Source organism: Alligator mississippiensis, chromosome 8 (genome assembly GCF_030867095.1).
Source record: "Alligator mississippiensis isolate rAllMis1 chromosome 8, rAllMis1, whole genome shotgun sequence".
Taxonomy (NCBI): domain Eukaryota; kingdom Metazoa; phylum Chordata; order Crocodylia; family Alligatoridae; genus Alligator; species Alligator mississippiensis.
In genome coordinates, this window is record NC_081831.1 from 17767746 (window position 1) to 17784506 (window position 16761).

Sequence of the window (16761 nt, forward strand, 5' to 3'; positions counted from 1 at the left end):
GTTTGAATTCTATCCAAATCCTAAGGTCAGACCCAAATTCAGGGTTTATTTGCATATTTGTGCTACCAAACTTCTGTCACAGTAATGGCGGTTGGAACCCAGGCTGGGTTCTTTCTCAGATCACAAAAAGTATTTTCTGTTGAATATGCACCACACTAGCTGTTTTTCAGTTTTTAGTCCCCTGGTTTGGCTCTGCAAAAGCAATGAGCCTGGGCATCAGACAGCATTCACTCTAGCCAGATGGGATGGATATTTGAGTGACCTCAGAGTTCCCCCCTTCTCCAAATGCCTCAGCTGTCTCTGTAACTGTGAGGAATGTGCATGCTGATAATTTGATCTAATTATCACCCTTTAGCCTATGGTTGTCATGTCAAGGGCTCTACTCATTTGTCCCATTCCCTGCATGCCTGGAGTGATTGTGGGACAAGTCACAATGCGAAGGTGAGTAGGAGAGAACTTCCTCTGGGACAATTAAGGTCTGGAATTCAAGAGAGATTAAGGTGTATTTTGTTTCTTTACCACAAGGTAGCTGTATTAGATGAAGCTTGTTAACTTGTCAGCCCTTTGCTTTCATTGGTAACTTTAGAATAATAATTTCCTCCCTCCCCCCTGCAAGTTATGAGAAATTCATGTGGAGTTAAGCATGTACAGCTGAGAGGGCACCATTTGCTGGAGGTGGAGACTAAAGTGTTATGGTCTTTGTTAACACTGAGTTATTTTTAACTGTGCATTGCAGTGTGCTTCTCCTGCCTCTTAGAAGATGGGGGTGGGGGTTTATATGTTTTAATTCAGTCCCTTCTCCAGCTACTGTAAATCTGTTTGCTACTCATTTGGAATAACCAAGGGTTTCACTGAGTCTAATCAAGGGCAAATGCTGAAGAAGCGTATGATTCAAGGAAAGCAGCATCAAAATGGAGCAGCTAGCTGCTGGCATTGGTGAGGACATGCATGAAATGTAGCAATGATGCAGGATGTCAGGATGAGATGACAGAACAGGTAAGGTGTCTCACTATGACTCTAGACACATGAGTGCAAGCCCTGTTCTAGACTTGTACCAAAGTTGCCCCCAGCCAACCCAGATATAAGTGAAGTGGGTATGTTGTCATTCAGGCTGGGGACTCAAAGTGGCCAGATGTGATGCTAGCTACATCACTCTTTTTGTGCTGTTAGTGGTAGAAAGTGGCATGCCTTAAGGCCACTAGTTCGTAGTGGATGGGTCGGTATTCGTAGTGGATGGGTCAGTATCGACCTGGAAGGGTGCGGGCAGTGGGGTCCCGCAGGGCTTGGTCCTAGGACCGATACTCTTCAATGTCTTCATCAGCGACTTGGACGAGGGAGTGAAGTGTACTCTGTCCAAATTTACGGATGACACAAAGCTGTGGGGAGAAGTGGACACGCCAGAGGGCAGGGAACAGCTACAAGCAGACCTGGACAGGTTGGACAAATGGGTAGAAAACAACAGAATGCAATTCAACAAGGAGAAACGCAAAGTGCTGCACCTAGGGAGGAAAAATGTCCAACACACCTACTGCCTAGGATATGACCTGCTGGGTGGAACGGGAATGGAAAGGGATCTTGGAGTCCTAGTGGACTCCAAGATGAACATGAGTCGTCAGTGTGATGAAGCCATCAGAAAAGCTAATGGCACTTTATCGTGCATCAGCAGATGCATGACGAACAAAGAGGTAATACTTCTCCTCTATCGGGCGCTGGTCAGACCGCAGTTGGAGTACTGCGTGCAATTTTGGGTGCCACACTTCAAGAGGGATGTGGATAACCTGGAGAGGGTCCAAAGAAGGGCCACTCGTATGGTTAAGGGCTTGCAGGCCAAGCCCTATGAGGAGAGACTGGGGCACCTGGACCTCTTCAGCGTCCGCAAGAGAAGGTTGAGAGGCGACCTTGTGGTTGCCTATAAGTTCATTACGGGGGCTCAGAAGGGAATTGGTGAGGTTCTATTCACCAAGGCGCCCCTGGGGGTTACAAGAAATAATGGCCACAAGCTAGCAGAGAGCAGATTTAGACTAGACATTAGGAAGAACTTCTTCACAGTTAGAGTGGCCAAAGTCTGGAACGGGCTTCCAAGGGAGGTGGTGCTCTCCCCTACCCTGGGGGTCTTCAAGAGGAGGTTGGATATGCATCTAGCTGGGGTCATCTAGACCCAGCACTCTTTCCTGCTTATGCAGGGGGTCGGACTCGATGATCTATTGAGGTCCCTTCCGACCCTAGCATCTATGAATCCATGAATCTATGATGGGCCATTTAGCTTGGATGGACCCTTTTCTTACAAAACATTAATCAGTCTTCTGCCCATCCCTGTGAGGTAGGTAAATATTATTGAAGCAGTTTCACAGAGGGGGAAACCAAGGCAAAGAGACATAAGAATATGTGGCAGGGCTGAAAATAGAGTCCAGGGGGTCCTGTCCAAGGCAGAAGCCCAGGATATGGGACTTAACAGCAGAAGAAAGCATCAGAGAATGGGAAATCTGATTTTAAAAAGGATAATGATATCATAATAATGTGTGTGCTCTCGTTACAAAGGCAGAATGCCTATTAAAGTCAGTGGGAAATTTTCCTGAGTAACAGATTGCTGAGTTTGGCCCCATTGTTGTTCTTGTGGTTTTAAATGAATCATAAGCTCTTTTTAAATGAACTTTCTCTCAAAAAATTTCTATCCCCAGCCCCTGCCCACTGCCTCCTCTCTTCAGCATCAGTGAATAGCTTCCAGGCTTCACTCCCTTCCCCCTTCCTCCAAACTGTTGTACATTATGAAGCCCCCAGCTCCATCAGCAGCACATTGTTCTCATTGACATTTATTATTTTGTGGTCTAGATTACTATGTACTTTGATCTCATGTTAGAGTCTTTCTTCAGAGGTGGTGGGAGGGTGGGGGTGGAGAAATCAATTGCTTTAGTTTGGTTCATCTTTGCAGAAAGGTCACAGTTTGAAGGGAAAGGATATGTCAAGGAGACACCAAAAAACGGAGTTGCCTGAGCAACTTGGAGATAAGCTGCCTCAGATCTGTAAAGAGCGATGTAAGGTAGAGGTATATAGAGCTAGGGACGGTACCAGATAATGTGGTTCAAGAATACAGGCCACAATTTCTGGGGCTAGTAAGGCCAGTAGAGGTTGTCACTGGCATGCATTGCAAATGGATCCACTAGTGTAGTTCTTGCAATGCAAAACTTCACACGGATGTCATTCATTCATTTTGTGCCCACCCTATCAACATGGTCAGACCAATGATGACTATTTATGGGCAGATACCCTCGCATGGTCAGTAATAGTGCTTAAATGGTGGTCTGTGCATGGGTCCTCCAACAGATGACAACGAAGCAGGTGAGGTATCATTTCTTCCCTGCAGACACAGTTGGTATTTTGGTCCTGGTCAAGATAACCTAATTTTTTTTGTGATTTACTTGGCAGCAGCCAACAGCAGTATGAAGGTAGTTCAGGCATTGCCAAATTGCCTCTGATTCTTTTGACCCTAGTGGGAGAATTTCTACCGCTTGCAGTCCCACATCAGCAGCTGCTGCTGTAGTCATGCATTTTATTGTTTGAATTGTTCTTCAGAGATGAGCTGTGATTGTCAGTGATGGTCCTACAACTCTAACATGATCTAAGTTGCCTGTCAACACATGTACAAAGGAGAGTGGATACCTTGGATCTGTGGTCTTCTGCATCGATCCTACACAACCAGCCGTGCTTCCAATATCTGGAGCATGACAGCTGCCTGTAGAAAAAGGCTGTTGACAGTGGTTAGTTTGAGGCAGCCAGTGACATTTCTAGACCACTCATCAGCACGGGGTGGATCCTGTTTGCACATACAGACGTCTCCCACACTCAAAATACTGCTGACTAGCAGAGAGTCATTGACCAGACTACAGATGGATTCACTCCCTATTTGGAGTTTGCTGGTTTCCAGATGATGTTAAATTGTGAGCTTACTTTGAACTTGCTTTCCTTGATATGTTTTGTATGTCAAGGACAGGCTGAGAGTTAAACTGAGTTTGAGCAGTGGGCCAGCCTTAGGCCATTCCATATGGTGCTGTATCTTTGCTTCACATCTCTCTCTCAGGTGAAAGGCACACACTTGAGTTTTCGGCAGGTTGGCTTGTAGTCATTTCTTCACGGTATAGAGTTGTTAAGGTCATTGTAACAAGACAGTCTCTTCCTTTAAGAGGGAACAGTCAGCCCTGTTAAGAAAACCGAGCGGAAGTTGTTTGAAGAATCAGGGAGTGTCCCACTGGGGCGTAAAACCCCAAGGGTGAGAGCAGAAGAGGAGGCAAGTTGTGGGCTGTGGGATGGGCCAGGCAACTGTGCTGAAGTCAGAACCAAAAGGTTTTCCTCCCCAGTGTCCAGGACAGGACAGCAGGATTTTGTTTTCTTTGTTTGAAAGACAGTGTTTTATTTGGGGGGGATTGACTGAGGAGCTCTTCAAGGAGCCAGTAACCCACTTACAGTCAGTGTCAGGATTGTTTCATGCACCAAATGTCCTTGTCTCAAACTGCCACACAGAGGTCTTCTGCATAAATGGATCTTCTGTTATCTGGGCAAACTGCTTAATCACTGGTGTACGTATATGTTAAAAATAAGGATGACGACACACAGCCTTGTGGGAGACCACTGAAGAGATCCAATGGAGAGGCACAAGGCCTTGAAGGAGATGGCTTTGGGATCCTCTCTGCTTGCAATGGCTCCTGAAGCCTTTCTTATGAAAGGGAGAGGACAAATAGCACTTCACCACCTGGAGAACATTGATGGAGGAATGTCTGTGGTAGGGTCCTCCCACCAGCTTTCTCTCTCAGGTTCCTGCAGAACCAAATTCATCAGCAGAAGAGTGAGAATAACTCCAGTAATGCATGAAATGTTAATGGCCTCTTAAGATGCTCAGCGCCACTCAGCACTGATCTGATCTTCTGGATCTCGTTTCTGTCAGTGCAGAAACAGAAGACCTGGGAGAAAGTCAAGAGTATTTTTATCATGATACTGAACAGCTCCTCAAACTTTGAGGACTGAGAACATTTAAGCCTGCTATGAAAGGTACCTTTCTGGAGGTCATTCAGCTCTCAGCCCTATGTCCCAGGCTGTGGTTGATCTTGATTGGTTTGTATTGTCTGTTTTTACCGTTTTTATCCTGCCTTGGTGTTAGTCGCCCAAGATTAAAAAACAAACAACGACCCAACCTTTTGCTTTACACTGAAGTTATCGGGGGCTGAATGGGATAGTTCAATAGTGTAAGTAGGGGTAGCGAGTGGAGCACAAACCCTGGGCACCAATTTAGAGGGGTGCCACAATAGTGGCCCACAGGAAGCTTGCGCCAGTGGCAGAAGGAGCCCACACCATGACAGCTGTGGTGTATGTGTGTGGGGATCACGCAGTGACAGTGGCAGCAGCAGCGGCGGGGGAGCACTTTCCAGCACTTGGCAGCCAATGTCTTTTCCCCTCTTCAGCAACCCCCCCACCTTCTCCCTGCTTCCTGGTGTGTTCCCCCTTCCCCCCACTGTCCAGGGCATCAAAATTCCTAGTCATGCCTCTGGGATGCTGTCAAGGGTGGGAAAAGTGCCAAATCTAACTTACTTTCACTTCTTTTATCTCTTTCTGGGAGTCATATAATTCTTTCTCTCTCTTTTTCTTTTTCTCTTTGTACTTTGGCACCAGTCGAAAAGATGCCAGTCAAACCCAAAGACAATGCCAGCAGCGAAGCCTCATGAACAACCCTACAATAACCAACTATTGTGAACAGCCTGTCAACACTGCAAAGCAACCCTAGAACAAAGCCACCCGAGAAGGCCATCTCTAGGGACCAGGCTGCCAGGAGTTAACTCAAGGTGCTCTGAATGTTGTGGGTTTTGTTTGTCGACCTGATGATTTCCAGAAGAAAAGCAGTTCCTTTTAAAAGGCTTATTTTTGTAGACATTCTAGTTGGAAAGAGAACCACTGCTATGTATCACACAGATTCACTGGTTTCCAGGTTGCACTTCAACCAGTGAAACCAAATCATCGTTATGCAAAGTGTGTGTGTGTGGGGGGGGGGGGGGAAAGAGGGGGGCTGTATATGGATCAGCTTTTTTACATGAAACTTGGACAAATAAGGAGAGAGTACTTTGGATTTTGCTCAAAATTTCAACACTGAGTAAGGTGCTAACCAAGCTGACTGTTTTCTCTATTTATCACATTAGAAAGGGTGTATTATATGATTTTTTTTGTACCACAATGTATGTAAAACCCATTCCTTCTGCTTCTTGATGGTTACTCAGTTACACTACTCCATTAACATGCATAAATGTCCTGACAAAGGCAGAACTAAATGGGGCACGTTACTTTTACATGACATTTTTGCAATAGCATTCAGCAACACACAAGGGAATAGAGTCCCTCACCTGAGCAAGTTAGTTTAGGCTCTTGATCTAGCCAAGCATTTAAGCCCATGGTTACATCCCATTTAAGTCAATGAGACTAAGCTTTTATGAAGTCTCAGTGAAGGAGAACTTAATCATCAGCTTCAATTTAAGCATGTGCTGTGCTGAATAGGGATGTAAGCAAACAACATCTTTCTATTGTCCAGATTTCTATCAGTTATTCCAGCAAAGTCCCACTTCGGTCAATGGGACTGCATTGATGAAAGTGAAAATAATTTAGCTTTCTTTACACATTGTTGCTAATGCTTTAATGTTCGTCTGAGCACATTTTCAGTTACTTCTGTCTGGAAGGAGAATAGATCATGGCTAGCATAATATAATTCTAAAACCAGTGCTTTAATCTATGAAAACCCTTCAGCTGAAATTTCTTTCTGTATTTCATGACATACCCTCAATTTATTTCCTTGTTTTGACTTTGATGATCTTACTCTCTTCCTGCTTGGACTCTGCTAAATTCAGTGCTGTGCAGTTGAAGTATACAGCAAAGGAAGTAACCCTGACGTTATTGTTAACCTCTAACAGTATAAAAATAACCGTGGTGAAATATCGCTCGTGTCAGTAACACTTGTCCAAGTTTAGGTCACCCTAATTGCTGGGATAAGAAATGTAATGATAATAATAAAAAGAAATAAAAGGATGTTTTCCTGGACTTCGAACACTTCTGGCCTAAGGAAGGAATGTTCCATTTTTAACAGCAAAATTGTATATTTTTAAAAGTCTAAAGATACACACGTTCAGCAAAGAATCAGAGATGCCCTGCAATTTTTTCCAAGTTCTTTTTTGACCTCCGTTATTTTTGTGGAGATATAATTTGGAACATAACCTAAGCCTCAAAAGTTGCTTATATTTTACAAACTTTGTAAATGACCTTGCTAAACAGCTTAAGGTGATGTATAACTAGATGAAGAAATCTATCAACTTCAGCTCCTATAGTAACAGTGAATTTATGCTCAGAACGATAGAGAATGTCAAATTGTTTGGGTCAAAACTAGTTCAGAAAGCCACAAAGCTACAAAAGGAAAAAGTAACAAGTTAGGGGCTTTGGATCGTAACAAAGGACATTGGACTGGTGCTCAGATAAATGAGACCTGTTTGGAAAGGCTCAATTTCAGCAGAGCACTTCAGAACATGCTTAACCTGAAATACATGCTGAAGCATTTTCACGGATTCAGGAATTATAAGGACAGAGGTGGCTGTTATGGTCATCTAGTCGTATCTGCTGCTGACACAGAGCTTCCAGTGCAAGTCAACAAGCGATACATTTTATGGTGTCCGTTATCTATGGTATGTAGCGTCATACCACAGACGCTACAACCTGCGCAGGATGTCTACATTGTGTATTCTGCTCTTGAAAGGTGAAACTCACCCTTTGGCAGAGAGTGAGTGCAATACATACACACTGTTTAACATTTTCTCAGGTCTTCTTATTAGGGCATGACTGGGACTGAAGTGGTTCCTCCGCTGGGTGCTGACCCTTTACAAAGCCACAAATGACTACAAGAATATTATCTAGGTCCTCTGCACTATGTTTTCATGTTTGGGTAAAGCACGTACCTTTTAGATTAAAACACCCAAAGCAATATGGGAAAGCATGTGACTCAAGCAGGAGATTAATAATTGCCAAGAGCGCTATCTCTGGTGATTATCTCTGTACTATGCAGTACATGATTCATTGCCAGCATTTACTTCCGTCTCTCTCTTCCTAACCACCCCTTCCCTGCGCACACGTGAGATAAAATGTGTTCTTGTAACGCCAAACTGGGCCTCTGGGACAGCTCCCAAAACTGTGGTAGTAAATTACCTTTTGTCTATGCAGATGGCCTTAAACTTCTTCGCATTTGTTTAAAATTAAAAATATTTTTTTTTTCCAAAGCATGAAATGAACTGCTTTCTGTCTGGAATGTGGTTCAGAGACAGAGGAGCAGCTTCATATGTGTACTTCTATTATTTCCTGTACTTATTCTGTCTCAGAAGCCAAGCTTGCCTGTGAATTTTCATTCAGGTCACATTGGCAGGGATCTTTTCTTACCTTCCTCCATAGTATGGGGTATGCTTTGCATGCTGGGACTATTTGGGCATATCTCACCTAACCGACTCTCTGCCGTTGCAGGGGTCTTGGGTATTGCTGGCATTTTGTCCCTTCTCACACAGTTTAGTCCCCTGACAAATGAAATGTTTAGGTCTAACTAAAATCTTTGGGTTTAAAATAGAGATATTGGGGTGCAACTTCATGGCTTGTGATACTCAGGGCATCCCAGTAGATGAATTAACGATCCCTTCTGGCCTCAAACTCTGTAAAATTGTGGGGTAGAATTGCCTTGTGGTGTAGTGACAAACTGTTTTGAATTTTCTGGGACATTCTGAAATTTTGGGACTGTTTCCTGGTGTGCAAAAGGATCCTTGAAACGTCACTTGTATCACAAATTGGAAAAATTAGATCCAGATTGGTACTGGGCAGTGTCCTGCTGGGGCTTCTGAGAAGATGCAGCATGATGCTGCCTGGCAAGTAGGAAAACAGCTATACTGCTTAGCTCTGTCTTACAGCATAACTAACTTGTTTCAGCACAGTGCCATGTGAATACAGGCATGCTAATTAGTTCTGCTAACAGGTGGAATTAATTAGCCCACCCGCAGCACCGCATGACTGGCCATACTTCTTTCTACTCAGGAGGTCACTGTGGGCTACCTTGGAATAGGAAGCGGTGTAGCCACTTAAAGTATGGTGCCACGAGCAGGCTAATTAGCTAAGTATCTCAGCAGGGACTCTCTCATTTTCTTTGTGTGTATATCAGCAAGCACTTTAGGAGTCCAATCTCAGTTGGATTAAAAATGATTAGTAAATATTGGAACTGATTAAACTCTCCTTTTAGTGGGAATTTTGTCCCACTAAAATTTGTTTCTTTGTTTTTAATTTTCTATGAGCAAAAGATTTGATTATATGATGAAACCACCTCCCACCAGTTTGAAAAAAACCCACAAACTTGTCTTGAATGTCTTCGGTTTTGAAAAAAGGCCCATCGACAGTGATTTAGTAGTGCTGGAGAAATATTGTACTTGTGTTGGTCCCGGAAACATGCAGAGACAAGAATTTTTCTGGGCGATATCTTTGATTGGACCAACTGCAGGGTTATGCAAGCTCCCAAATGCAGTGCATTCTTCTTTAGGGCAGTGTTTTTGTTTTGATGGGCCTATTTTCTTTTATTTGGTTTTTGGTTTTTAAATGTCCAATATTTAACAGCTTCTCTACAATATAAAACATAGCCTCCTTCTGCTACTAGAAATTAGCCCAGCTCCTTGTGATGCACTTCAATTTATGACCTTTAGGCTCAAAAAGGAGGTGTCTGAAAGCAACAGAGTTATTAATGCACCAGGAATTCTGTGTAGCATCATGCCACAATCTTTATGTATTGGTAATGTCTTGGGGTGTACGTGGAAAAAAGGCAGAAAGAGAGGCATATTCCTAAAGTGAAAAACAGGCATGATCATACCAAATGGGATGAAAAACTATAGCTGAAAAAGTCTGTATCGTAATTATATAGTTAGCGAACCCCCTATAATGGGGAAAAAGGTTGGAGTGAGAAAAAGCCTCTGGTACTTTGCCCTCCAATTCAGGCCAGGTATGAACATTAGGCCTATGCAAAGTGGTTAGTATTCACTTTGGATTCGGCCAATTCGGGAGACAGTGATTCAATTCGGTGACTCGAATCACTGTCCCGAATCGATTCAGCCAAATCTGATTTGGAGATTTGGTGGCCACTGAATCAGCCGAATCTCTGAATCAGCCCCATCCCCTGCCCACTTGCCCAGCCCCGTCAATGGCTGCCCCACCCACCCCAGCTCCCGGCACTTGGAAAAAAAAGGCTCAACTCACTGCATGCTGCCAGGTGGGGGGCAATCCCTGCTGCCCCATGCTGCATGAAGGGCTCTGCCATGAGCCCCCCAACCTCCCCTCCCCACTGTCCCAGGCTCCCCATGGCTGCCCAGCCTCCCCATGGCTCCCAGCTCTTTAAAAAAAAATAAAGCCTCCACTCACCGGCTGCTGCCAAGGGTGGGGGTGATCCCTACTGCCCTCCACTGATCCACACTGTGTGGGGGGCTCTGCCATGAGCCTCCTGAAGCCCCAAGGCCACTGCAGCAGCTGGTGAGTGCGGGGCTTTTGTTTTGTTTTGTTTTTTAAGTTTCAGGAGCTGGGGCAGGCGGGGCAGCCATGGGGGGCTGGGGTCGGGAGGTTCATGCAGAGTCCCCCATGCAGTGTGCAGCGGTGGGGGGCAGCAGAGATTGCCCCCTGCACCCAGCAGCAGCCGGTGAGTGGGAGCTTTTTTTTAAAGAGCTGGGAGCTGGGGTAGGTGGGGCAGCCATGGAGGCGAGGCTGGAAGAATGGGTGGGGGGCACTCGGGGGGGGGAGGCTGGGGGAGCAGGCAGGGGATAGGGCCTGGCGGGGGACCCCCCATGGTCCCTTCCCCCCTCCTTCAGCCCTCCCTCCCTTGCCCCTTACTTACCAGCATGGAGTCTGGGTCCAGCTCCCTGCTGCAGCGAGTGGGGACTGCTCGAATCTCCGAAGCTCTCTGAATCTTCTTTGAATCAACGTGGAGAACTTCAGATTAATTTGGACCTTCTAATTGGTCTCCTGATTTAATTTGGATTCAGAGAGTCGGCCGCCGAATTGGGCCGTAGCTCCTCCAAATCGAATCTGCACTCAAAGCTTCGCACAGCCCTAATGAACATTACACTTTTACCAGTATAAGTGGTCAGAAACTGGTTTATATCCGTAACAGAACAGAAGCTGGGCACACAAAACTGGTCTATACCACCCCTGCCCCTTCCACCATGGGGTGTGTTCTGTTCACTACTGATCTGGAGTACAACGCTTATAGAAAACTGTGTAACTTAGATTGATTTTGCCTCAGGCTTTTTGGATGTGTGTACCTAGCCCCAGTTACACTAAAATCTTCATGTTACCTTCTTCTAGCAGCATTTAGCAACACAGCTGAATGGTATGGAGGGTGAGCAACAAGTATGAGAAGGGGAGAGCACAGCAAGTGTCTTGCACCTCATTGTACTCAGTGTTACTTAGCTTCACCAGAACTGCCATCTTCAGAGAGGATGTGTCTAGAAATCAAAAGGTACATGGCACAGAAAGTAAACAGTTGCTGTTAAAAGACATGGTTCAGCTCAGCCCCAAGATATTGGCTTGATACAAGAATGCCTTGGTGAAATTCCTTTACCTGGATTATACAAAATATCAGACTAGCAGGAATGGACCCTTCTGACCTTAAATTTTATGATTCTACATAAAACTACAAGGTGCATCTCAAACTGATAACACAGCTGTGTGAAAACATCAGAAATCAAACCTGACATCTGACAGGTTTTATAAATTCCAAACTTGTGCCATATTTGTCAAGCTGCTAGTCAAATTTGGGTGATAGAGTAAACCTGAGCTGATTGATGGTTTCAGGAGGAAAACAGGCAGAACTTGCTAGTTTTGGCTCCAAGTCAAGGAAAGTAATTTAAGCTAAATTGGACTTTGAATTCTTTGTTAACTTGAAGCTCAAATCGAAGCTCCATGCGTGTGTATGTGTGTGTTTGTGTATGTGAGAAAGAGAGACAGAATATGGACTTAAACAAATCAGGAAAGATTTTCTGTCATGTTTCTCACCTGCCCTGAAAAACAGTAAAGTAGGAAATGGTAGTTTATCTCTGTGTCATGAAGGTAAATAATGCCAAGGAAAGTGCCCCATTGTTGCTGAAAAGATCACAGAAAGAGCAACAGGACTGAGAAAGAGACTTGATTTCTTCATTGAAACTCCTTCTCTACAAAACTCTTGAAAGATTACCATAATTCACTAGTTAATCTCATTGTGGGCAAGTTAATATCCAAATGACTCTTGGTAGCACTGGCATCTATGAACGATGTTGGAATGAAATCCTGCTCCAGGAATATGGATATTACTGTATAATAAGCTTCAGGTACTGACTGTCATGGGGAACCCCAGAGAAATTCAGCCTCCAAATCCCCAGCAGCCCGAGAATGTAATAGATAATAAAATCAGTCCTCATAAATTAAAACAGCAAGAGCTTCAGGTTATACCCTCAGGTATCCAAGTAGTTCAGAAAATCTTCCCCTTGCTTATCTTTTCCCATTCCTTTGTACAGCTACTCAGCTTCCCTAGGCATCTATCTTACTGCTAGAGTAATGCCTGCTGAATGCAGCTGAGAGAAGAACCCCTCAACACAAATCTCATTCAAAAGACTTCATAGATTGTGCTCTGTTTTGTTTTTAAATGAAGGCCTCTGCCCTGAAGTCCCTCCACAGAACATTATTAGAACTGTATGCAGTTTTGAAATCCTGCTGCTTTCCTGGATGTAGGTGTTGGGAAGCTGGCTGAGTCAGCCATCCACACAATGCATTGCATGTAGTGGGCTCTTGTCCTTTCTTTTGGGGAATGAAGAAGGGAAGATTTCAGTTATGTGGTTGCCTTTCTAAGAAAGAAACAGTCTTCTGAGAGAAGCCAAGATTTGTTTGAAAAAATTAAGTTTTCAAAGATTTATTAGAAAAAATAATGAGCTTTCAATGGTGATGATGAACTAATTGCAGTGTATTCCTCTGATCCCATTTATCTTACTGTTACCTTGTGTTTCCCCTGTCTATTCATTGTAGCCACATCTTACCCTTGGCTTTTAAGAACTTTGGAATAGACATCATGTGGTATTTGTATGTGTGTCCAATGCCTAGAATGAGAAGCTTTTATACTGGAATGGTGGCCTGTAGGTGCTAAGGGCTAGCTCTTCAGGAGATATTAAGTAGTTAACTCCCATAGATTCTGATGGAAGTTAGGCATCTAAATATCTGGCTGCACCTAAAGGTAGTGCTTGTGAAAGTAGTTAGATTCTTAAAGACAGGTCCTCAATGAGATTTTTAAAAGCACTAAGATACCTACTTCCCATTGGCTATGGACAGACATTCAAAAAGCCTGAGCCTGAATTGATTCAATCTTTGCAGGTTAGTCTAAGCCTGGCTAGGCTGAACCAGTTTGTAATGATAAAGACATTCCCTTTAGACTAAGGAAATGCCAACACATGCCTGCAGTGGCTCAGGCTAGAAGCTGGGGGGTGCTAGAAAAGCCCTCCCTTCCCTCCCATAGTGCTGAGCTGAGTGCGGGGCATGGCCAGGCTCCAGCAGGACACTTTGATTAGGGAGGAGTTTCCCTGCCCCGCCAGCCCAGTGGGATTTACATGTCATTTATCAGCCCATCAGCAAAACAAAAGCTATTCTCATTAGTTCTAGCTCTTTTTAAACAACTTTCTCCAAGGAAGGAATGGGGGGACATTAACAGGTAGCTGTTGATTAGCTCCAAAAAGCCCTAAGCTAACACTGTCCTGTCTGCCTTACATAGACACCTCTCAGCATTAGCTAGAATACCACATGCTGGCTATGGTCCATGGTGTGGGAAGAAGAAGGGAGGGATCCTTGCTTGAGCAGTGAGTGGTGAGGGAGAGGACGAGGCAGAAGGAAGCCAGGCAGACCTGCTGTGCCTGCAAGTCTTGGCCAGAGCTCCAGCCAGGGAGCAGAGGGGAGGGGCCAGCCCTGCTGGGGAGCAGAGAGCCCTGCCCAGGGCTGCAAAGCATCTGAGATGCTGGAGAACTCTGGTTTAATTTAAACGAGGAAAGGGTCCGGGACAGACATTGCATAAACCAGTTTGACCCAAATCAGTTAAGTCTGATACTACATTCAACCACGCTTAGCTCAGACTGGTTTTAGCCATTTTCATACTGGGTGATGTGCACTGAATGCCTGTTCTGTTACAAATTTAAACCAGTTTCTGATCGCCTAAACCAGTTTATGTGTGTCTGTCCCTAGTCATTGTAGTAAAATGAGTAGGTTTTTTTTTTTTTTTTTTTTAAACCCAGCTAGGCTCCCATCTGCATCTTTATATTCTTAACACTTTTAGCAACTATTAAGTCTTATCAATTATTATCATGATCAATTATTATTAGATTTCCATTAGGTACAAACTGAGATGAGAAGGCATCCTATTCTCTAAATTAGCACAGGGAGGCAGCTGAGTAATAGGATTGATGATCAGAGATGGTTCAAATTCTGTTCTCAGTCACAGTTGTATACATCTATTGTGACCCCACTTACTTCAGTGGAGTTACTCCAGATAAACATTCATATAACTAAAGATAGAATGGGGTTCCTCTGATGCCAGGAAGGCTGGTTTCCTGGGCATGATTAATCTTTCCAAGTCAGGCATGCATTGTGTGTAGTATTGCCAGACACCAGCCAGAAGGGAGGGGATTCATGTTTGATTCTTTTAGGGCTCAGAAATCTTAGGGGTCATTGTAGCAAATCAAAACTGGTGAAGAAAAACTTGGTCATACTTACCCTGACATGTGTGACAAGATTTTATTTATAGCTAGACAGATGCTTATTGTACGCTGTATTACATTCAGGCTAGTGGTTTTAAATTTAAAATAGTTATTACGGATGTTGCTATGCAGCCAGTGCAACATCCTGCATGCCTGTTATACCTCAAATGTAGTTTCAGTTATGATCTATTGTAATCTAGTTTTCTAATATATAATACTTATTGCAGTGAGAGGCATCTTTTTCAATAGTTAGCAGCCAGTGCTCATTAGAGACCAAGCCCTTTCATACAGCCAACCTGCAAGTCAGGCAGCAGTGTGCAGCCATGACTTCAGCCTGTCCTTCAAGCTGCTTTGTGCTCTAAGCAGCTGTCAGGCTGATTCTGGCCTGTATGGTGACAAAGGCCTGAAAATGCAGCCCTGGACTGACTTGGTTTTAGGGTGTCTCAAGTCTGTCCCATTTTCAGTAGTTTTTTCTGCTCCTTTTTATGTTAACACAAGGATGTGCATGTGATTTATGAGTGCCTATATTCCTTGGGATATGCTGTAATATGATCGGGAATAGTCAACGTGGTGAGTAGGAGGCATTGTATTGACTTCAAAGTTCTGGTCCTGTGTATCCATGAACTGACAACAGTAGGGTAATAGATAGGACCAGCATTATGTATGGGTACAAAGTAATGATGGAAACAGCACTGTGTATGAGCACACACTGAAAATGCTGGTGCTAACCCTCAGTAAATACACAAGAGAACTCACAGAAAGAAATATACCTGGTCAAATCCTGACCTTTACCCGTAGGAGCCACAGTTGAGGCTATCAGATCCAAAGCAAAAGACCTATTGAGTAAAAGACTCTTTATTGAGCTATGTAAGATCCAGAGACAGCCACAGGGTCAAGCTTTACCTAGCAGCCCCTGAAGAATCCCTATTATAGTCATTACATTTGGCTCTTGGGTTTTCTATACTATGAGGTTTATTATAGGAATGTTTCAAAAGCCTGAGTCAATGGGCCTTGCGTGAGAGTCCCCTCCACAAGAGCTGTGGGATGGAACTCTTTAATTTTAAGCCACAGATCAGCTAAGGGCTAGTCGAGCTCCTGGGACTATTCCTACTATACGTTTATTTTGTAAAGGTGCATGGAAGGTGGGATCCCACCTTCTATCCTCCAGATCTGGGATTTCTTCAAATGTAGCAAAAACTTGTTTGCTCCCCTGGGTGTGGAGCCCATCATGATCTCTTCTGCCAGCTACAGACTTTGGCTCTGTACATCTTAACTGTGTGATTAAGTAAGAGCTGCATAAGGCCTCTGAGGGAAATGACACACCCTGGATAATTGATTATCCAGCATAGCAAGTGAAATTATTGCAAACACATGGAAGGACTAATGGGTCCATGCTTCCAGGAGGAGATGTCTGTGTATGTGTGTGAGAGAGAGACATTTTATAGAAGCAGGATACTGGCTGCCATGGTTCCCCTGTTTTACCTGTGGCAGGTTAGGGTGCTAGGTCTGTGTTGTATTAGTGTAGTCTTATGTCAAGTTTATTTTATGGTTTGGGTAGGATGGTTTGGATAGGGATGGTTCTGCCTCAGGCAGGGGCTTGGACTAGCTGACCTCTGGAAGTCCCTTCCAGCACTTCTCCTTATGATTCTACAATTCTTCAGCATGAGAGTTGCTCTTCAGCCATCATGTGACAGCAAGCACTACACAAAATCCCCAGATAGGGTCCTGGAAACTATGTAATTCCCTTTATAGTCATCTTTTTTGGGGGGTTTCCTGCATGGGGGAACCCTGTGATCCATATTAGTGCAAAGAAGCCTGACTGAAGCTAAGAACTGGAAATGAATCATGTGAAATAGGCTCATGCAGCACAAGGTGCATGTGAGTCTAAGCTGTGAATGTTTCCAAACCCAAGACACTTAGATCTAGGGTGCTGGGTTGGCCCCTTGTCAGGGCTATTATAAAAGAGTGG

The 16761-nt window shown here is 44.2% G+C and overlaps 1 protein-coding gene across 1 annotated transcript in view; it reads left to right on the plus strand.

Moving 5' to 3' along the window:
- Positions 1-783: 783 nt before the first annotated feature.
- TRIM16 (tripartite motif containing 16) overlaps positions 784-16761 on the plus strand; it is a 146573-nt gene continuing 130595 nt past the window's right edge. The window contains exons 1-2 of the mRNA XM_059732190.1: positions 784-996; positions 5659-5828. The gene's annotated coding sequence lies outside the window, so the exon portion shown is untranslated. The remainder of the gene's footprint in view (positions 997-5658; positions 5829-16761) is intronic.